The sequence below is a fragment of the Lissotriton vulgaris genome, chromosome 8, assembly GCF_964263255.1.
Source record: "Lissotriton vulgaris chromosome 8, aLisVul1.2, whole genome shotgun sequence".
NCBI lineage: Eukaryota > Metazoa > Chordata > Amphibia > Caudata > Salamandridae > Lissotriton > Lissotriton vulgaris.
The window spans coordinates 1531235260-1531257358 of record NC_141696.1 but is presented as its reverse complement, the minus strand read 5'-3'; the positions used below and the strand labels follow the sequence as shown (position 1 = coordinate 1531257358).

Genomic DNA, 22099 nt, shown 5'->3' with positions numbered 1-22099 from the left:
CAATTCAACATAGACTTTGCTTTCTGTCCTCCTTTTAAACTTTCTTCCACCTATCTTGCCTTCAGGTTTGACAATGAATGTTTCCCATTTCGTCCTTTTTTGTAAAGTAAACTCTTGTCTGCATCACATTCCACTTCCCCTTGAACACAGATGTCAGTAGTCAGATGACATTGCTTACCTACTCATGCCAAATATATCTAGGTAATATAGTGCTAGTCCATTTCGAGTTAAAAAAACAACTACCTAACCTGGATCCCAAAAATGCTATTTACCCATTGCACCAGTTAACTGGGGAATGATACAGGACTCCTTAAAACATATCTCTACCATATGAGGTTAAAAATCCAGGTCCTGCATCTATTTTGTTAAATGGTTTAAATTAAAGTATGAAGACCACAGCTATAAGCAGGCCGCAATAGCTCAGTTGGGAGAGCGTTAGACTGAAGATCTAAAGGTCCCTGGTTAAATCCTGGGTTTCGGCACAGTTGAGAGGTGTCTTGCTTCTAACAAAATAGGTCTTGGAATCAGCTGTAGTACTTTTTTCTCTATCAACATTTTTATCAACTGATCTACAAAATGATCAATTCAACATAGACTTTGCTTTCTGTCCTCCTTTTAAACTTTCTTCCACCTATCTTGCCTTCAGGTTTGACAATGAATGTTTCCCATTTCGTCCTTTTTTGTAAAGTAAACTCTTGTCTGCATCACATTCCACTTCCCCTTGAACACAGATGTCAGTAGTCAGATGACATTGCTTACCTACTCATGCCAAATATATCTAGGTAATATAGTGCTAGTCCATTCAGAGTTAAAAAAACAACTACCTAACCTGGATCCCAAAAATGCTATTTACCCATTGCACCAGTTAACTGGGGAATGATACAGGACTCCTTAAAACATATCTCTACCATATGAGGTTAAAAATCCAGGTCCTGCATCTATTTTGTTAAATGGTTTAAATTAAAGTATGAAGACCCCAGCTATCAGAAGGCCGAAATAGCTCAGTTGGGAGAGCGTTAGACTGAAGATCTAAAGGTCCCTGGTTCAATCCTGGGTTTCGGCACAGTTGAGAGGTTCCTTGCTTCTAACAAAATAGGTCTTGGAATCAGCTGTAGTTCTTTTTCTCTATTCATCAAATTTTTTCCAACTGATCTACAACACAATCAATTTAACATAGACTTTGCTTTATGTCCTCCTTCTAAACTTGCTTCCACCTCTCTTACCTTCAGGTTTGACAATGAATATTTCCCATTTCATTTTTTTTGTAAAGTAAACTCTTGTCTGCATTACCTTCCACTTCCCCTTGAACACAGATGTCAGTAGTCAGATGACATTGCTTACCTACTCATGCCAAATATATCTGGGTAATATAGTGCTAGTCCATTCAGAGTTAAAAAAACAACTACCTAACCTGGATCCCAAAAATGCTATTTACCCATTGCACCAGTTAATTGCGGAATGATACAGGACTCCTTAAAACATATCTCTACCATATGAGGTTAAAAATCCAGGTCCTGCATCTATTTTGTTAAATGGTTTAAATTAAAGTATGAAGACCACAGCTATAAGCAGGCCGAAATAGCTCAGTTGGGAGAGTGTTAGACTGAAGATCTAAAGGTCCCTGGTTCAATCCCAGGTTTCGGCACAGTTGAGAGGTTCCTTGCTTCTAACAAAATAGGTCTTGGAATCAGCTGTAGTACTGTTTCTCTATTCATCAAATTTTTTCCAACTGATCTACAACACAATCAATTTAACATAGACTTTGCTTTATGTCCTCCTTCTAAACTTGCTTCCACCTCTCTTACCTTCAGGTTTGACAATGAATATTTCCCATTTCATGCTTTTTTGTAAAGTAAACTCTTGTCTGCATTACCTTCCACTTCCCCTTGAACACAGATGTCAGTAGTCAGCTGACATTGCTTACCTACTCATGCATAATATATCTGGGAAATTTAGTGCTAGCCCATTCAGAGTTAAAAAAACAACTACCTAACCTGGATCCCAAAAATGCTGTTTACCCATTGCACCAGTTAATTGGGAATGATACAGGACTCATTAAAACATATCTCTACCATATGAGGTTAAAAATCCAGGTCCTGCATCTATTTTGTTAAATGGTTTATTAAAGCATGAAGACCACAGCTATAAGCAGGCCGAAATAGCTCAGTTGGGAGAGCGACAGACTGAAGATCTAAAGGTCCCTGGTTCAATCCCGGGTTTCGGCACAGTTGAGAGGTTCCTTGCTTCTAACAAAATAGGTTTTGGAATCAGCTGTAGTACTTTTTCTCTATTCATCAAATTTTTTCCAACTGATCTACAAGACAATCAATTTAACATAGACTTTGCTTTATGTCCTCCTTCTAAACCTGCTTCCACCTCTCTTACCTTCAGGTTTGACAATGAATATTTCCCATTTCATGCTTTTTTGTAAAGTAAACTCTTGTCTGCATTACCTTCCACTTCCCCTTGAACACAGATGTCAGTAGTCAGATGACATTGCTTACCTACTCATGCCAAATATATCTGGGTAATATAGTGCTAGTCCATTCAGAGTTAAAAAAACAACTACCTAACCTGGATCCCAAAAATGCTATTTGCTCATTGCACCAGTTAATTGCGGAATGATACAGGACTCCATAAAACATATCTCTACCATATGAGGTTAAAAATCCAGGTCCTGCATCTATTTTGTTAAATGGTTTAAATTAAAGTATGAAGACCACAGCTATAAGAAGGGCTCAATAGCTCAGTTGGGAGAGCGTTAGACTGAAGATCTAAAGGTCCCTGGTTCAATCCCGGGTTTCGGCACAGTTGAGAGGTTCCTTGCTTCTAACAAAATAGGTCTTGGAATCAGCTGTAGTACTTTTTTCTCTATCAACATTTTTATCAACTGATCTACAAATGATCAATTCAACATAGACTTTGCTTTCTGTCCTCCTTTTAAACTTTCTTCCACCTATCTTGCCTTCAGGTTTGACAATGAATGTTTCCCATTTCGTCCTTTTTTGTGAAGTAAACTCTTGTCTGCATCACATTCCACTTCCCCTTGAACACAGATGTCAGTAGTCAGATGACATTGCTTACCTACTCATGCCAAATATATCTAGGTAATATAGTGCTAGTCCATTCAGAGTTAAAAAACACAACTACCTAACCTGGATCCCAAAAATGCTATTTACCCATTGCACCAGTTAACTGGGGAATGATACAGGACTCCTTAAAACATATCTCTACCATATGAGGTTAAAAATCCAGGTCCTGCATCTATTTTGTTAAATGGTTCAAATTAAAGTATGAAGACCCCAGCTATCAGAAGGCCGAAATAGCTCAGTTGGGAGAGCGTTAGACTGAAGATCTAAAGGTCCCTGGTTCAATCCCGGGTTTCGGCACAGTTGAGAGGTTCCTTGCTTCTAACAAAATAGGTCTTGGAATCAGCTGTAGTACTTTTTCTCTATTCATCAAATTTTTTCCAACTGATCTACAACACAATCAATTTAACATAGACTTTGCTTTATGTCCTCCTTCTAAACTTGCTTCCACCTCTCTTACCTTCAGGTTTGACAATGAATATTTCCCATTTCATGCTTTTTTGTAAAGTAAACTCTTGTCTGCATTACCTTCCACTTCCCCTTGAACACAGATGTCAGTAGTCAGATGACATTGCTTACCTACTCATGCCAAATATATCTGGGTAATATAGTGCTAGTCCATTCACAGTTAAAAAAACAACTACCTAACCTGGATCCAAAAAATGCTATTTACCCATTGTACCAGTTAATTGCGGAATGATACGGGACTCCTTAAAACATATCTCTACCATATGAGGTTACAAATCCAGGTCCTGCATCTATTTTGTTAAATGGTTTAAATTAAAGTATGAAGACCACAGCTATAAGCAGGCCGAAATAGCTCAGTTGGGAGAGCGTTAGACTGAAGATCTAAAGGTCCCCGGTTCAATCCCGGGTTTCGGCACAGTTGAGAGGTTCCTTGCTTCTAACAAAATAGGTCTTGGAATCAGCTGTAGTACTTTTTCTCTATTCATCAAATTTTTTCTAACTGATCTACAACACAATCAATTTAACATAGACTTTGCTTTATGTCCTCCTTCTAAACTTGCTTCCACCTCTCTTACCTTCAGGTTTGACAATGAATATTTCCCATTTCATGCTTTTTTGTAAAGTAAACTCTTGTCTGCATTACCTTCCACTTCCCCTTGAACACAGATGTCAGTAGTCAGATGACATTGCTTACCTACTCATGCCAAATATATCTGGGTAATATAGTGCTAGTCCATTCAGAGTTAAAAAAAACAACTACCTAACCTGGATCCCAAAAATGCTATTTGCTCATTGCACCAGTTAATTGCGGAATGATACAGGACTCCTTAAAACATATCTCTACCATATGAGGTTAAAAATCCAGGTCCTGCATCTATTTTGTTAAATGGTTTAAATTAAAGTATGAAGACCACAGCTATAAGCAGGCAGAAATAGCTAAGTTGGGAGAGCGTTAGACTGAAGATCTAAAGGTCCCTGGTTCAATCCTGGGTTTCGGCACAGTTGAGAGGTTCCTTGCTTCTAACAAAATAGGTCTTGGAATCAGCTGTAGTACTTTTTTCTCTATCAACATTTTTGTCAACTGATCTACAAAATGATCAATTCAACATAGACTTTGCTTTCTGTCCTCCTTTTAAACTTTCTTCCACCTATCTTGCCTTCAGGTTTGACTATGAATGTTTTCCATTTCGTCCTTTTTTGTAAAGTAAACTCTTGTCTGCATCACATTCCACTTCCCCTTGAACACAGATGTCAGTAGTCAGATGACATTGCTTACCTACTCATGCCAAATATATCTGGGTAATATAGTGCTAGTCCATTCAGAGTTAAAAAAACAACTACCTAACCTGGATCCCAAAAATGCTATTTGCCCATTGCACCAGCTAACTGGGGAATGATACAGGACTCCTCAAAACATATCTCTACCATATGAGGTTAAAAATCCAGGTCCTGCATCTATTTTGTCAAATGCTTCAAATTAAAGTATGAAGACCCCAGCTATCAGAAGGCCGAAATAGCTCAGTTGTAGGAGCGTTAGACTGAAGATCTAAAGGCCCCTGGTTCAATCCTGGGTTTCGGCACAGTTGAGAGGTTCCTTGCTTCTAACAAAATAGGTCTTGGAATCAGCTGTAGTTCTTTTTCTCTATTCATCAAATTTTTTCCAACTGATCTACAACACAATCAATTTAACATAGACTTTGCTTTATGTCCTCCTTCTAAACTTGCTTCCACCTCTCTTACCTTCAGGTTTGACAATGAATATTTCCCATTTCATGCTTTTTTGTAAAGTAAACTCTTGTCTGCATTACCTTCCACTTCCCCTTGAACACAGATGTCAGTAGTCAGATGACATTGCTTACCTACTCATGCCAAATATATCTGGGTAATATAGTGCTAGTCCATTCAGAGTTAAAAAAACAACTACCTAACCTGGATCCCAAAAATGCTATTTACCCATTGTACCAGTTAATTGCGGAATGATACAGGACTCCTTAAAACATATCTCTACCATATGAGGTTAAAAATCCAGGTCCTGCATCTATTTTGTTAAATGGTTTAAATTAAAGTATGAAGACCACAGCTATAAGCAGGCCGAAATAGCTCAGTTGGGAGAGCGTTAGACTGAAGATCTAAAGGTCCCTGGTTCAATCCCAGGTTTCGGCACAGTTGAGAGGTTCCTTGCTTCTAACAAAATAGGTCTTGGAATCAGCTTTAGTACTGTTTCTCTATTCATCAAATTTTTTCCAACTGATCTACAACACAATCAATTTAACATAGACTTTGCTTTATGTCCTCCTTCTAAACTTGCTTCCACCTCTCTTACCTTCAGGTTTGACAATGAATATTTCCCATTTCATGCTTTTTTGTAAAGTAAACTCTTGTCTGCATTACCTTCCACTTCCCCTTGAACACAGATGTCAGTAGTCAGCTGACATTGCTTACCTACTCATGCATAATATATCTGGGAAATTTAGTGCTAGCCCATTCAGAGTTAAAAAAACAACTACCTAACCTGGATCCCAAAAATGCTGTTTACCCATTGCACCAGTTAATTGGGAATGATACAGGACTCATTAAAACATATCTCTACCATATGAGGTTAAAAATCCAGGTCCTGCATCTATTTTGTTAAATGGTTTATTAAAGCATGAAGACCACAACTACAAGCAGGCCGAAATAGCTCAGTTGGGAGAGCGTTAGACTGAAGATCTAAAGGTCCCTGTTTCAATCCCGGGTTTCGGCACAGTTGAGAGGTTCCTTGCTTCTAACAAAATAGGTCTTGGAATCAGCTGTAGTACTTTTTTCTCTATCAACATTTTTATCAACTGATCTACAAAATGATCAATTCAACATAGACTTTGCTTTCTGTCCTCCTTTTAAACTTTCTTCCACCTATCTTGCCTTCAGGTTTGACTATGAATGTTTCCCATTTCGTCCTTTTTTGTAAAGTAAACTCTTGTCTGCATCACATTCCACTTCCCCTTGAACACATATGTCAGTAGTCAGATGACATTGCTTACCTACTCATGCCAAATATATCTGGGTAATATACTGCTAGTCCATTCAGAGTTAAAAAAACAACTACCTAACCTGGATCCCAAAAATGCTATTTACCCATTGCACCAGTTAACTGGGGAATGATACAGGACTCCTTAAAACATATCTCTACCATATGAGGTTAAAAATCCAGGTCCTGCATCTAGTTTGTTAAATGGTTCAAATTAAAGTATGAAGACCACAGACATCAGCATTCCGAAATAGCTCATTTGGGAGAGTGTTAGACTGAAGATCTAAAGGTCCCTGGTTCAATCCCGGGTTTCGGCACTGTTGAGAGGTTCTTTGCTTCTAACAAAATAGGTCTTGGAATCAGCTGTAGTCCTTTTTCTGTATTCATCAAATGTTTTCCAACTGATCTACAACACAATCAATTTAACATAGACTTTGCTTTCTGTCCTCCTTCTAGACTTGCTTCCACCTCTCTTGCCTTCAGGTTTGACTATGAATGTTTCCCATGTCATGCTTTTTTGTAAAGTAAACTCTGGTCTGCATTACCTTCCACTTCCCCTTGAACACAGATGTCAGTGGTCCGATGACATTGCTTACCTACTCAGGCAAAATACGTCTGGGTAATATAGTGCTAGTCCATTCGGAGTTAAAAAAAAAATGACCTAACCTGGATCCCAAAAATAGTATTTACCCATTGCACCAGTTAACTGCTGAATGATACAGGACTCCTTAAAACATATCTCTAACCTATAAGGTCAAATATCCAGGTCATGCATCTATTTTGTTAAATGGTTCAAATCAAAGTATGAAGACTACAGCTAGCAGGAGGCCAAAATAGCTCAGTTGGGAGAGCGTTAGACTGAAGATCTAAAGGTCCCTGGTTCAATCCCGGGTTTCGGCACAGTTCAGAGGTTCCTTGCTTCTAACAAAATAGGTCTTGGAATCAGCTCTAGTACTTTTTTCTCTATTAACATTTTTATCAACTGATCTACAAAATGATCAATTCAACATAGACTTTGCTTTCTGTCCTCCTTTTAAACTTTCTTCCACCTATCTTGCCTTCAGGTTTGACAATGAATGTTTCCCATTTCGTCCTTTTTTGTAAAGTAAACTCTTGTCTGCATCACATTCCACTTCCCCTTGAACACAGATGTCAGTAGTCAGATGACATTGCTTACCTACTCATGCCAAATATATCTAGGTAATATAGTGCTAGTCCATTTCGAGTTAAAAAAACAACTACCTAACCTGGATCCCAAAAATGCTATTTACCCATTGCACCAGTTAACTGGGGAATGATACAGGACTCCTTAAAACATATCTCTACCATATGAGGTTAAAAATCCAGGTCCTGCATCTATTTTGTTAAATGGTTTAAATTAAAGTATGAAGACCACAGCTATAAGCAGGCCGCAATAGCTCAGTTGGGAGAGCGTTAGACTGAAGATCTAAAGGTCCCTGGTTAAATCCTGGGTTTCGGCACAGTTGAGAGGTGTCTTGCTTCTAACAAAATAGGTCTTGGAATCAGCTGTAGTACTTTTTTCTCTATCAACATTTTTATCAACTGATCTACAAAATGATCAATTCAACATAGACTTTGCTTTCTGTCCTCCTTTTAAACTTTCTTCCACCTATCTTGCCTTCAGGTTTGACAATGAATGTTTCCCATTTCGTCCTTTTTTGTAAAGTAAACTCTTGTCTGCATCACATTCCACTTCCCCTTGAACACAGATGTCAGTAGTCAGATGACATTGCTTACCTACTCATGCCAAATATATCTAGGTAATATAGTGCTAGTCCATTCAGAGTTAAAAAAACAACTACCTAACCTGGATCCCAAAAATGCTATTTACCCATTGCACCAGTTAACTGGGGAATGATACAGGACTCCTTAAAACATATCTCTACCATATGAGGTTAAAAATCCAGGTCCTGCATCTATTTTGTTAAATGGTTTAAATTAAAGTATGAAGACCCCAGCTATCAGAAGGCCGAAATAGCTCAGTTGGGAGAGCGTTAGACTGAAGATCTAAAGGTCCCTGGTTCAATCCTGGGTTTCGGCACAGTTGAGAGGTTCCTTGCTTCTAACAAAATAGGTCTTGGAATCAGCTGTAGTTCTTTTTCTCTATTCATCAAATTTTTTCCAACTGATCTACAACACAATCAATTTAACATAGACTTTGCTTTATGTCCTCCTTCTAAACTTGCTTCCACCTCTCTTACCTTCAGGTTTGACAATGAATATTTCCCATTTCATTTTTTTTGTAAAGTAAACTCTTGTCTGCATTACCTTCCACTTCCCCTTGAACACAGATGTCAGTAGTCAGATGACATTGCTTACCTACTCATGCCAAATATATCTGGGTAATATAGTGCTAGTCCATTCAGAGTTAAAAAAACAACTACCTAACCTGGATCCCAAAAATGCTATTTACCCATTGCACCAGTTAATTGCGGAATGATACAGGACTCCTTAAAACATATCTCTACCATATGAGGTTAAAAATCCAGGTCCTGCATCTATTTTGTTAAATGGTTTAAATTAAAGTATGAAGACCACAGCTATAAGCAGGCCGAAATAGCTCAGTTGGGAGAGTGTTAGACTGAAGATCTAAAGGTCCCTGGTTCAATCCCAGGTTTCGGCACAGTTGAGAGGTTCCTTGCTTCTAACAAAATAGGTCTTGGAATCAGCTGTAGTACTGTTTCTCTATTCATCAAATTTTTTCCAACTGATCTACAACACAATCAATTTAACATAGACTTTGCTTTATGTCCTCCTTCTAAACTTGCTTCCACCTCTCTTACCTTCAGGTTTGACAATGAATATTTCCCATTTCATGCTTTTTTGTAAAGTAAACTCTTGTCTGCATTACCTTCCACTTCCCCTTGAACACAGATGTCAGTAGTCAGCTGACATTGCTTACCTACTCATGCATAATATATCTGGGAAATTTAGTGCTAGCCCATTCAGAGTTAAAAAAACAACTACCTAACCTGGATCCCAAAAATGCTGTTTACCCATTGCACCAGTTAATTGGGAATGATACAGGACTCATTAAAACATATCTCTACCATATGAGGTTAAAAATCCAGGTCCTGCATCTATTTTGTTAAATGGTTTATTAAAGCATGAAGACCACAGCTATAAGCAGGCCGAAATAGCTCAGTTGGGAGAGCGACAGACTGAAGATCTAAAGGTCCCTGGTTCAATCCCGGGTTTCGGCACAGTTGAGAGGTTCCTTGCTTCTAACAAAATAGGTTTTGGAATCAGCTGTAGTACTTTTTCTCTATTCATCAAATTTTTTCCAACTGATCTACAAGACAATCAATTTAACATAGACTTTGCTTTATGTCCTCCTTCTAAACCTGCTTCCACCTCTCTTACCTTTAGGTTTGACAATGAATATTTCCCATTTCATGCTTTTTTGTAAAGTAAACTCTTGTCTGCATTACCTTCCACTTCCCCTTGAACACAGATGTCAGTAGTCAGATGACATTGCTTACCTACTCATGCCAAATATATCTGGGTAATATAGTGCTAGTCCATTCAGAGTTAAAAAAACAACTACCTAACCTGGATCCCAAAAATGCTATTTGCTCATTGCACCAGTTAATTGCGGAATGATACAGGACTCCATAAAACATATCTCTACCATATGAGGTTAAAAATCCAGGTCCTGCATCTATTTTGTTAAATGGTTTAAATTAAAGTATGAAGACCACAGCTATAAGAAGGGCTCAATAGCTCAGTTGGGAGAGCGTTAGACTGAAGATCTAAAGGTCCCTGGTTCAATCCCGGGTTTCGGCACAGTTGAGAGGTTCCTTGCTTCTAACAAAATAGGTCTTGGAATCAGCTGTAGTACTTTTTTCTCTATCAACATTTTTATCAACTGATCTACAAATGATCAATTCAACATAGACTTTGCTTTCTGTCCTCCTTTTAAACTTTCTTCCACCTATCTTGCCTTCAGGTTTGACAATGAATGTTTCCCATTTCGTCCTTTTTTGTGAAGTAAACTCTTGTCTGCATCACATTCCACTTCACCTTGAACACAGATGTCAGTAGTCAGATGACATTGCTTACCTACTCATGCCAAATATATCTAGGTAATATAGTGCTAGTCCATTCAGAGTTAAAAAACACAACTACCTAACCTGGATCCCAAAAATGCTATTTACCCATTGCACCAGTTAACTGGGGAATGATACAGGACTCCTTAAAACATATCTCTACCATATGAGGTTAAAAATCCAGGTCCTGCATCTATTTTGTTAAATGGTTCAAATTAAAGTATGAAGACCCCAGCTATCAGAAGGCCGAAATAGCTCAGTTGGGAGAGCGTTAGACTGAAGATCTAAAGGTCCCTGGTTCAATCCCGGGTTTCGGCACAGTTGAGAGGTTCCTTGCTTCTAACAAAATAGGTCTTGGAATCAGCTGTAGTACTTTTTCTCTATTCATCAAATTTTTTCCAACTGATCTACAACACAATCAATTTAACATAGACTTTGCTTTATGTCCTCCTTCTAAACTTGCTTCCACCTCTCTTACCTTCAGGTTTGACAATGAATATTTCCCATTTCATGCTTTTTTGTAAAGTAAACTCTTGTCTGCATTACCTTCCACTTCCCCTTGAACACAGATGTCAGTAGTCAGATGACATTGCTTACCTACTCATGCCAAATATATCTGGGTAATATAGTGCTAGTCCATTCACAGTTAAAAAAACAACTACCTAACCTGGATCCAAAAAATGCTATTTACCCATTGTACCAGTTAATTGCGGAATGATACGGGACTCCTTAAAACATATCTCTACCATATGAGGTTACAAATCCAGGTCCTGCATCTATTTTGTTAAATGGTTTAAATTAAAGTATGAAGACCACAGCTATAAGCAGGCCGAAATAGCTCAGTTGGGAGAGCGTTAGACTGAAGATCTAAAGGTCCCCGGTTCAATCCCGGGTTTCGGCACAGTTGAGAGGTTCCTTGCTTCTAACAAAATAGGTCTTGGAATCAGCTGTAGTACTTTTTCTCTATTCATCAAATTTTTTCTAACTGATCTACAACACAATCAATTTAACATAGACTTTGCTTTATGTCCTCCTTCTAAACTTGCTTCCACCTCTCTTACCTTCAGGTTTGACAATGAATATTTCCCATTTCATGCTTTTTTGTAAAGTAAACTCTTGTCTGCATTACCTTCCACTTCCCCTTGAACACAGATGTCAGTAGTCAGATGACATTGCTTACCTACTCATGCCAAATATATCTGGGTAATATAGTGCTAGTCCATTCAGAGTTAAAAAAACAACTACCTAACCTGGATCCCAAAAATGCTATTTGCTCATTGCACCAGTTAATTGCGGAATGATACAGGACTCCTTAAAACATATCTCTACCATATGAGGTTAAAAATCCAGGTCCTGCATCTATTTTGTTAAATGGTTTAAATTAAAGTATGAAGACCACAGCTATACGCAGGCCGCAATAGCTCAGTTGGGAGAGCGTTAGACTGAAGATCTAAAGGTCCCTCGTTCAATCCCGGGTTTCGGCACAGTTGAGAGGTTCCTTGCTTCTAACAAAATAGGTCTTGGAATCAGCTGTAGTACTTTTTTCTCTATCAACATTTTTATCAACTGATCTACAAAATGATCAACTCAACATAGACTTTGCTTTCTGTCCTCCTTTTAAACTTTCTTCCACCTATCTTGCCTTCAGGTTTGACAATGAATGTTTCCCATTTCGTCCTTTTTTGTAAAGTAAACTCTTGTCTGCATCACACTCCACTTCCCCTTGAACACAGATGTCAGTAGTCAGATGACATTGCTTACCTACTCATGCCAAATATATCTAGGTAATATAGTGCTAGTCCATTCAGAGTTAAAAAAACAACTACCTAACCTGGATCCCAAAAATGCTATTTACCCATTGCACCAGTTAACTGGGGAATGATACAGGACTCCTTAAAACATATCTCTACCATATGAGGTTAAAAATCCAGGTCCTGCATCTATTTTGTTAAATGGTTCAAATAAAAGTATGAAGACCCCAGCTGTCAGAAGGCCGAAATAGCTCAGTTGGGAGAGCGTTAGACTGAAGATCTAAAGGTCCCTGGTTCAATCCCGGGTTTCGGCACAGTTGAGAGGTTCCTTGCTTCTAACAAAATAGGTCTTGGAATCAGCTGTAGTACTTTTTCTCTATTCATCAAATTTTTTCCAACTGATCTACAACACAATCAATTTAACATAGACTTTGCTTTATATCCTCCTTCTAAACTTGCTTCCACCTCTCTTACCTTCAGGTTTGACAATGAATATTTCCCATTTCATGCTTTTTTGTAAAGTAAACTCTTGTCTGCATTACCTTCCAATTCCCCTTGAACACAGATGTCAGTAGTCAGATGACATTGCTAACCTACTCATGCCAAATATATCTGGGTAATATAGTGCTAGTCCATTCAGAGTTAAAAAAACAACTACCTAACCTGGATCCAAAAATGCTATTTACCTATTGCACCAGTTAATTGCAGAATGATACAGGACTCCTTAAAACATATCTCACCATATGAGGTTAAAAATCCAGGTCCTGCATCTATTTTGTTAAATGGTTTAAATTAAAGTATGAAGACCACAGCTATAAGCAGGCAGAAATAGCTAAGTTGGGAGAGCGTTAGACTGAAGATCTAAAGGTCCCTGGTTCAATCCTGGGTTTCGGCACAGTTGAGAGGTTCCTTGCTTCTAACAAAATAGGTCTTGGAATCAGCTGTAGTACTTTTTTCTCTATCAACATTTTTGTCAACTGATCTACAAAATGATCAATTCAACATAGACTTTGCTTTCTGTCCTCCTTTTAAACTTTCTTCCACCTATCTTGCCTTCAGGTTTGACTATGAATGTTTTCCATTTCGTCCTTTTTTGTAAAGTAAACTCTTGTCTGCATCACATTCCACTTCCCCTTGAACACAGATGTCAGTAGTCAGATGACATTGCTTACCTACTCATGCCAAATATATCTGGGTAATATAGTGCTAGTCCATTCAGAGTTAAAAAAACAACTACCTAACCTGGATCCCAAAAATGCTATTTGCCCATTGCACCAGCTAACTGGGGAATGATACAGGACTCCTCAAAACATATCTCTACCATATGAGGTTAAAAATCCAGGTCCTGCATCTATTTTGTCAAATGCTTCAAATTAAAGTATGAAGACCCCAGCTATCAGAAGGCCGAAATAGCTCAGTTGTAGGAGCGTTAGACTGAAGATCTAAAGGCCCCTGGTTCAATCCTGGGTTTCGGCACAGTTGAGAGGTTCCTTGCTTCTAACAAAATAGGTCTTGGAATCAGCTGTAGTTCTTTTTCTCTATTCATCAAATTTTTTCCAACTGATCTACAACACAATCAATTTAACATAGACTTTGCTTTATGTCCTCCTTCTAAACTTGCTTCCACCTCTCTTACCTTCAGGTTTGACAATGAATATTTCCCATTTCATGCTTTTTTGTAAAGTAAACTCTTGTCTGCATTACCTTCCACTTCCCCTTGAACACAGATGTCAGTAGTCAGATGACATTGCTTACCTACTCATGCCAAATATATCTGGGTAATATAGTGCTAGTCCATTCAGAGTTAAAAAAACAACTACCTAACCTGGATCCCAAAAATGCTATTTACCCATTGTACCAGTTAATTGCGGAATGATACAGGACTCCTTAAAACATATCTCTACCATATGAGGTTAAAAATCCAGGTCCTGCATCTATTTTGTTAAATGGTTTAAATTAAAGTATGAAGACCACAGCTATAAGCAGGCCGAAATAGCTCAGTTGGGAGAGCGTTAGACTGAAGATCTAAAGGTCCCTGGTTCAATCCCAGGTTTCGGCACAGTTGAGAGGTTCCTTGCTTCTAACAAAATAGGTCTTGGAATCAGCTTTAGTACTGTTTCTCTATTCATCAAATTTTTTCCAACTGATCTACAACACAATCAATTTAACATAGACTTTGCTTTATGTCCTCCTTCTAAACTTGCTTCCACCTCTCTTACCTTCAGGTTTGACAATGAATATTTCCCATTTCATGCTTTTTTGTAAAGTAAACTCTTGTCTGCATTACCTTCCACTTCCCCTTGAACACAGATGTCAGTAGTCAGCTGACATTGCTTACCTACTCATGCATAATATATCTGGGAAATTTAGTGCTAGCCCATTCAGAGTTAAAAAAACAACTACCTAACCTGGATCCCAAAAATGCTGTTTACCCATTGCACCAGTTAATTGGGAATGATACAGGACTCATTAAAACATATCTCTACCATATGAGGTTAAAAATCCAGGTCCTGCATCTATTTTGTTAAATGGTTTATTAAAGCATGAAGACCACAACTACAAGCAGGCCGAAATAGCTCAGTTGGGAGAGCGTTAGACTGAAGATCTAAAGGTCCCTGTTTCAATCCCGGGTTTCGGCACAGTTGAGAGGTTCCTTGCTTCTAACAAAATAGGTCTTGGAATCAGCTGTAGTACTTTTTTCTCTATCAACATTTTTATCAACTGATCTACAAAATGATCAATTCAACATAGACTTTGCTTTCTGTCCTCCTTTTAAACTTTCTTCCACCTATCTTGCCTTCAGGTTTGACTATGAATGTTTCCCATTTCGTCCTTTTTTGTAAAGTAAACTCTTGTCTGCATCACATTCCACTTCCCCTTGAACACATATGTCAGTAGTCAGATGACATTGCTTACCTACTCATGCCAAATATATCTGGGTAATATACTGCTAGTCCATTCAGAGTTAAAAAAACAACTACCTAACCTGGATCCCAAAAATGCTATTTACCCATTGCACCAGTTAACTGGGGAATGATACAGGACTCCTTAAAACATATCTCTACCATATGAGGTTAAAAATCCAGGTCCTGCATCTAGTTTGTTAAATGGTTCAAATTAAAGTATGAAGACCACAGACATCAGCATTCCGAAATAGCTCATTTGGGAGAGTGTTAGACTGAAGATCTAAAGGTCCCTGGTTCAATCCCGGGTTTCGGCACTGTTGAGAGGTTCTTTGCTTCTAACAAAATAGGTCTTGGAATCAGCTGTAGTCCTTTTTCTGTATTCATCAAATGTTTTCCAACTGATCTACAACACAATCAATTTAACATAGACTTTGCTTTCTGTCCTCCTTCTAGACTTGCTTCCACCTCTCTTGCCTTCAGGTTTGACTATGAATGTTTCCCATGTCATGCTTTTTTGTAAAGTAAACTCTGGTCTGCATTACCTTCCACTTCCCCTTGAACACAGATGTCAGTGGTCCGATGACATTGCTTACCTACTCAGGCAAAATACGTCTGGGTAATATAGTGCTAGTCCATTCGGAGTTAAAAAAAAAATGACCTAACCTGGATCCCAAAAATAGTATTTACCCATTGCACCAGTTAACTGCTGAATGATACAGGACTCCTTAAAACATATCTCTAACCTATAAGGTCAAATATCCAGGTCATGCATCTATTTTGTTAAATGGTTCAAATCAAAGTATGAAGACTACAGCTAGCAGGAGGCCAAAATAGCTCAGTTGGGAGAGCGTTAGACTGAAGATCTAAAGGTCCCTGGTTCAATCCCGGGTGTCGGCACTGTTGAGAGGTTCCTTGCTTCTCACAAAATAAGTCTTGGAATCAGCTGTAGTTCTTTTTTCTCTATCAACATTTTTATCAACTGATCTACAAAATGATCAATTCAACATAGACTTTGCTTTCTGTCCTCCTTTTAAACTTTCTTCCACCTATCTTGCCTTCAGGTTTGACTATGAATGTTTCCCATTTCGTCCTTTTTTGTAAAGTAAACTCTTGTCTGCATCACATTCCACTTCCCCTTGAACACAGATGTCAGTAGTCAGATGACATTGCTTACCTACTCATGCCAAATATATCTGGGTAATATAGTGCTAGTCCATTCAGAGTTAAAAAAACAACTACCTAACCTGGATCCCAAAAATGCTATTTGCTCATTGCACCAGTTAATTGCGGAATGATACAGGACTCCTTAAAACATATCTCTACCATATGAGGTTAAAAATCCAGGTCCTGCATCTATTTTGTTAAATGGTTTATTAAAGTATGAAGACCACAGCTACAAGCAGGCCGAAATAGCTCAGTTGGGAGAGCGTTAGACTGAAGATCTAAAGGTCCCTGTTTCAATCCCGGGTTTCGGCACAGTTGAGAGGTTCCTTGCTTCTAACAAAATAGGTCTTGGAATCAGCTGTAGTACTTTTTTCTCTATCAACATTTTTATCAACTGATCTACAAAATGATCAATTCAACATAGACTTTGCTTTCTGTCCTCCTTTTAAACTTTCTTCCACCTATCTTGCCTTCAGGTTTGACTATGAATGTTTCCCATTTCGTCCTTTTTTGTAAAGTAAACTCTTGTCTGCATCACATTCCACTTCCCCTTGAACACAGATGTCAGTAGTCAGATGACATTGCTTACCTACTCATGCCAAATATATCTGGGTAATATACTGCTAGTCCATTCAGAGTTAAAAAAACAACTACCTAACCTGGATCCCAAAAATGCTATTTACCCATTGCACCAGTTAACTGGGGAATGATACAGGACTCCTTAAAACATATCTCTACCATATGAGGTTAAAAATCCAGGTCCTGCATCTAGTTTGTTAAATGGTTCAAATTAAAGTATGAAGACCACAGACATCAGCAGGCCGAAATAGCTCATTTGGGAGAGTGTTAGACTGAAGATCTAAAGGTCCCTGGTTCAATCCTGGGTTTCGGCACTGTTGAGAGGTTCTTTGCTTCTAACAAAATAGGTCTTGGAATCAGCTGTAGTCCTTTTTCTGTATTCATCAAATTTTATCCAACTGATCTACAACACAATCAATTTAACATAGACTTTGCTTTCTGTCCTCCTTCTAGACTTGCTTCCACCTCTCTTGCCTTCAGGTTTGACTATGAATGTTTCCCATGTCATGCTTTTTTGTAAAGTAAACTCTGGTCTGCATTACCTTCCACTTCCCCTTGAACACAGATGTCAGTGGTCAGATGACATTGCTTACCTACTCAGGCAAAATACGTCTGGGTAATATAGTGCTAGTCCATTCGGAGTTAAAAAAAAAATGACCTAACCTGGATCCCAAAAATAGTATTTACCCATTGCACCAGTTAACTGCTGAATGATACAGGACTCCTTAAAACATATCTCTAACCTATAAGGTCAAATATCCAGGTCATGCATCTATTTTGTTAAATGGTTCAAATCAAAGTATGAAGACTACAGCTAGCAGGAGGCTGAAATAGCTCAGTTGGGAGAGCGTTAGACTGAAGATCTAAAGTTACCTGGTTCAATCCGGGTTTCGGCACTGTTGAGAGGTTCCTTGCTTCTCACAAAATAAGTCTTGGAATCAGCTGTAGTTCTTTTTTCTCTATCAACATTTTTATCAACTGATCTACAAAATGATCAATTCAACATAGACTTTGCTTTCTGTCCTCCTTTTAAACTTTCTTCCACCTATCTTGCCTTCAGGTTTGACTATGAATGTTTCCCATTTCGTCCTTTTTTGTAAAGTAAACTCTTGTCTGCATCACATTCCACTTCCCCTTGAACACAGATGTCAGTAGTCAGATGACATTGCTTACCTACTCATGCCAAATATATCTGGGTAATATAGTGCTAGTCCATTCAGAGTTAAAAAAACAACTACCTAACCTGGATCCCAAAAATGCTATTTGCTCATTGCACCAATTAATTGCGGAATGATACAGGACTCCTTAAAACATATCTCTACCATATGAGGTTAAAAATCCAGGTCCTGCATCTATTTTGTTAAATGGTTTATTAAAGTATGAAGACCACAGCTACAAGCAGGCCGAAATAGCTCAGTTGGGAGAGCGTTAGACTGAAGATCTAAAGGTCCCTGTTTCAATCCCGGTTTTCGGCACAGTTGAGAGGTTCCTTGCTTCTAACAAAATAGGTCTTGGAATCAGCTGTAGTACTTTTTTCTCTATCAACATTTTTATCAACTGATCTACAAAATGATCAATTCAACATAGACTTTGCTTTCTGTCCTCCTTTTAAACTTTCTTCCACCTATCTTGCCTTCAGGTTTGACTATGAATGTTTCCCATTTCGTCCTTTTTTGTAAAGTAAACTCTTGTCTGCATCACATTCCACTTCCCCTTGAACACAGATGTCAGTAGTCAGATGACATTGCTTACCTACTCATGCCAAATATATCTGGGTAATATACTGCTAGTCCATTCAGAGTTAAAAAAACAACTACCTAACCTGGATCCCAAAAATGCTATTTACCCATTGCACCAGTTAACTGGGGAATGATACAGGACTCCTTAAAACAGATCTCTACCATATGAGGTTAAAAATCCAGGTCCTGCATCTAGTTTGTTAAATGGTTCAAATTAAAGTATGAAGACCACAGACATCAGCAGGCCGAAATAGCTCATTTGGGAGAGTGTTAGACTGAAGATCTAAAGGTCCCTGGTTCAATCCCGGGTTTCGGCACTGTTGAGAGGTTCTTTGCTTCTAACAAAATAGGTCTTGGAATCAGCTGTAGTCCTTTTTCTGTATTCATCAAATTTTTTCCAACTGATCTACAACACAATCAATTTAACATAGACTTTGCTTTCTGTCCTCCTTCTAGACTTGCTTCCACCTCTCTTGCCTTCAGGTTTGACTATGAATGTTTCCCATGTCATGCTTTTTTGTAAAGTAAACTCTGGTCTGCATTACCTTCCACTTCCCCTTGAACACAGATGTCAGTGGTCAGATGACATTGCTTACCTACTCAGGCAAAATACGTCTGGGTAATATAGTGCTAGTCCATTCGGAGTTAAAAAAAAATGACCTAACCTGGATCCCAAAAATAGTATTTACCCATTGCACCAGTTAACTGCTGAATGATACAGGACTCCTTAAAACATATCTCTAACCTATAAGGTCAAATATCCAGGTCATGCATTTATTTTGTTAAATGGTTCAAATCAAAGTATGAAGACTACAGCTAGCAGGAGGCCGAAATAGCTCAGTTGGGAGAGCGTTAGGCTGAAGATGTAAAGGTCCCTGGTTCAATCCCGGGTTTCGGCACTGTTGAGAGGTTCCTTGCTTCTCACAAAATAAGTCTTGGAATCAGCTGTAGTTCTTTTTTCTCTATCAACATTTTTATCAACTGATCTACAAAATGATCAATTCAACATAGACTTTGCTTTCTGTCCTCCTTTTAAACTTTCTTCCACCTATCTTGCCTTCAGGTTTGACTATGAATGTTTCCCATTTCGTCCTTTTTTGTAAAGTAAACTCTTGTCTGCATCACATTCCACTTCCCCTTGAACACAGATGTCAGTAGTCAGATGACATTGCTTACCTACTCATGCCAAATATATCTGGGTAATATAGTGCTAGTCCATTCAGAGTTAAAAAAACAACTACCTAACCTGGATCCCAAAAATGCTATTTACCCATTGCACCAGTTAATTGCGGAATGATACAGGACTCCTTAAAACATATCTCTACCATATGAGGTTAAAAATCCAGGTCCTGCATCTATTTTGTTAAATGGTTTAAATTAAAGTATGAAGACCACAGCTATAAGCAGGCCGAAATAGCTCAGTTGGGAGAGCATTAGACTGAAGATCTAAAAGTCACTGGTTCAATCCCGGGTTTCGGCACAGTTGAGAGGTTCCTTGCTTCTAACAAAATAGGTCTTGGAATCAGCTGTAGTACTTTTTCTCTATTCATCAATTTTTTTCCAACTGATCTACAACACAATCAATTTAACATAGACTTTGCTTTATGTCCTCCTTCTAAACTTGCTTCCACCTCTCTTACCTTCAGGTTTGACAATGAATATTTCCCATTTCATGCTTTTTTGTAAAGTAAACTCTTGTCTGCATTACCTTCCACTTCCCCTTGAACACAGATGTCAGTAGTCAGATGACATTGCTTACCTACTCATGCCAAATATATCTGGGTAATATAGTGCTAGTCCATTCACAGTTAAAAAAACAACTACCTAACCTGGATCCCAAAAATGCTATTTGCTCATTGCACCAGTTAATTGCGGAATGATACAGGACTCCTTAAAACATATCTCTACCATATGAGGTTAAAAATCCAGGTCCTGCATCTATTTTGTTAAATGGTTTAAATTAAAGTATGAAGACCACAGCTATAAGCAGGCCGCAATAGCTCAGTTGGGAGAGCGTTAGACTGAAGATCTAAAGGTCCCTGGTTCAATCCCGGGTTTCGGCACAGTTGAGAGGTGCCTTGCTTCTAACAAAATAGGTCTTGGAATCAGCTGTTTGTACTTTTTTCTCTATCAACATTTTTATCAACTGATCTACAAAATGATCAATTTAACATAGACTTTGCTTTCTGTCCTCCTTTTAAACTTTCTTCCACCTATCTTGCCTTCAGGTTTGACAATGAATGTTTCCCATTTCGTCCTTTTTTGTAAAGTAAACTCTTGTCTGCATCACATTCCACTTCCCCTTGAACACAGATGTCAGTAGTCAGATGACATTGCTTACCTACTCATGCCAAATATATCTAGGTAATATAGTGCTAGTCCATTCAGAGTTAAAAAAACAACTACCTAACCTGGATCCCAACAATGCTATTCACCCATTGCACCAGTTAACTGGGGAATGATACAGGACTCCTTAAAACATATCTCTACCATATGAGGTTAAAAATCCAGGTCCTGCATCTATTTTGTTAAATGGTTCAAATTAAAGTATGAAGACCACAGACATCAGCATTCCGAAATAGCTCATTTGGGAGAGTGTTAGACTGAAGATCTAAAGGTCCCTGGTTCAATCCCGGGTTTCGGCACTGTTGAGAGGTTCTTTGCTTCTAACAAAATAGGTCTTGGAATCAGCTGTAGTCCTTTTTCTGTATTCATCAAATTTTTTCCAACTGATCTACAACACAATCAATTTAACATAGACTTTGCTTTCTGTCCTCCTTCTAGACTTGCTTCCACCTCTCTTGCCTTCAGGTTTGACTATGAATGTTTCCCATGTCATGCTTTTTTGTAAAGTAAACTCTGGTCTGCATTACCTTCCACTTCCCCTTGAACACAGATGTCAGTGGTCCGATGACATTGCTTACCTACTCAGGCAAAATACGTCTGGGTAATATAGTGCTAGTCCATTCGGAGTTAAAAAAAAAATGACCTAACCTGGATCCCAAAAATAGTATTTACCCATTGCACCAGTTAACTGCTGAATGATACAGGACTCCTTAAAACATATCTCTAACCTATAAGGTCAAATATCCAGGTCATGCATCTATTTTGTTAAATGGTTCAAATCAAAGTATGAAGACTACAGCTAGCAGGAGGCCGAAATAGCTCAGTTGGGAGAGCGTTAGACTGAAGATCTAAAGGTCCCTGGTTCAATCCCGGGTTTCGGCACTGTTGAGAGGTTCCTTGCTTCTCACAAAATAAGTCTTGGAATCAGCTGTAGTTCTTTTTTCTATATCAACATTTTTATCAACTGATCTACAAAATGA

General features: G+C 38.4%; 10 non-coding genes across 10 annotated transcripts; all 10 read left to right on the top strand.

The window, feature by feature from the left end:
• The first annotated feature begins 1572 nt into the window (after positions 1 to 1572).
• Positions 1573 to 1645, top strand: TRNAF-GAA (transfer RNA phenylalanine (anticodon GAA)). The gene has a single exon. It is a non-coding gene; the product is annotated as a tRNA-Phe (tRNA).
• Positions 1646 to 3316: 1671 nt separating this feature from the next.
• Positions 3317 to 3389, top strand: TRNAF-GAA (transfer RNA phenylalanine (anticodon GAA)). Its single transcript has one exon. It is a non-coding gene; the product is annotated as a tRNA-Phe (tRNA).
• A 510-nt stretch (positions 3390 to 3899) lies between these two features.
• On the top strand, positions 3900 to 3972 carry TRNAF-GAA (transfer RNA phenylalanine (anticodon GAA)). Its single transcript has one exon. It is a non-coding gene; the product is annotated as a tRNA-Phe (tRNA).
• A 1675-nt stretch (positions 3973 to 5647) lies between these two features.
• On the top strand, positions 5648 to 5720 carry TRNAF-GAA (transfer RNA phenylalanine (anticodon GAA)). The gene has a single exon. It is a non-coding gene; the product is annotated as a tRNA-Phe (tRNA).
• A 3415-nt stretch (positions 5721 to 9135) lies between these two features.
• TRNAF-GAA (transfer RNA phenylalanine (anticodon GAA)) lies at positions 9136 to 9208 on the top strand. Its single transcript has one exon. It is a non-coding gene; the product is annotated as a tRNA-Phe (tRNA).
• A 1671-nt stretch (positions 9209 to 10879) lies between these two features.
• On the top strand, positions 10880 to 10952 carry TRNAF-GAA (transfer RNA phenylalanine (anticodon GAA)). The gene has a single exon. It is a non-coding gene; the product is annotated as a tRNA-Phe (tRNA).
• Positions 10953 to 11462: 510 nt separating this feature from the next.
• TRNAF-GAA (transfer RNA phenylalanine (anticodon GAA)) lies at positions 11463 to 11535 on the top strand. The gene has a single exon. It is a non-coding gene; the product is annotated as a tRNA-Phe (tRNA).
• A 1091-nt stretch (positions 11536 to 12626) lies between these two features.
• TRNAF-GAA (transfer RNA phenylalanine (anticodon GAA)) lies at positions 12627 to 12699 on the top strand. The gene has a single exon. It is a non-coding gene; the product is annotated as a tRNA-Phe (tRNA).
• A 1672-nt stretch (positions 12700 to 14371) lies between these two features.
• On the top strand, positions 14372 to 14444 carry TRNAF-GAA (transfer RNA phenylalanine (anticodon GAA)). The gene has a single exon. It is a non-coding gene; the product is annotated as a tRNA-Phe (tRNA).
• A 7484-nt stretch (positions 14445 to 21928) lies between these two features.
• On the top strand, positions 21929 to 22001 carry TRNAF-GAA (transfer RNA phenylalanine (anticodon GAA)). Its single transcript has one exon. It is a non-coding gene; the product is annotated as a tRNA-Phe (tRNA).
• The last annotated feature ends 98 nt before the right edge of the window (positions 22002 to 22099 follow it).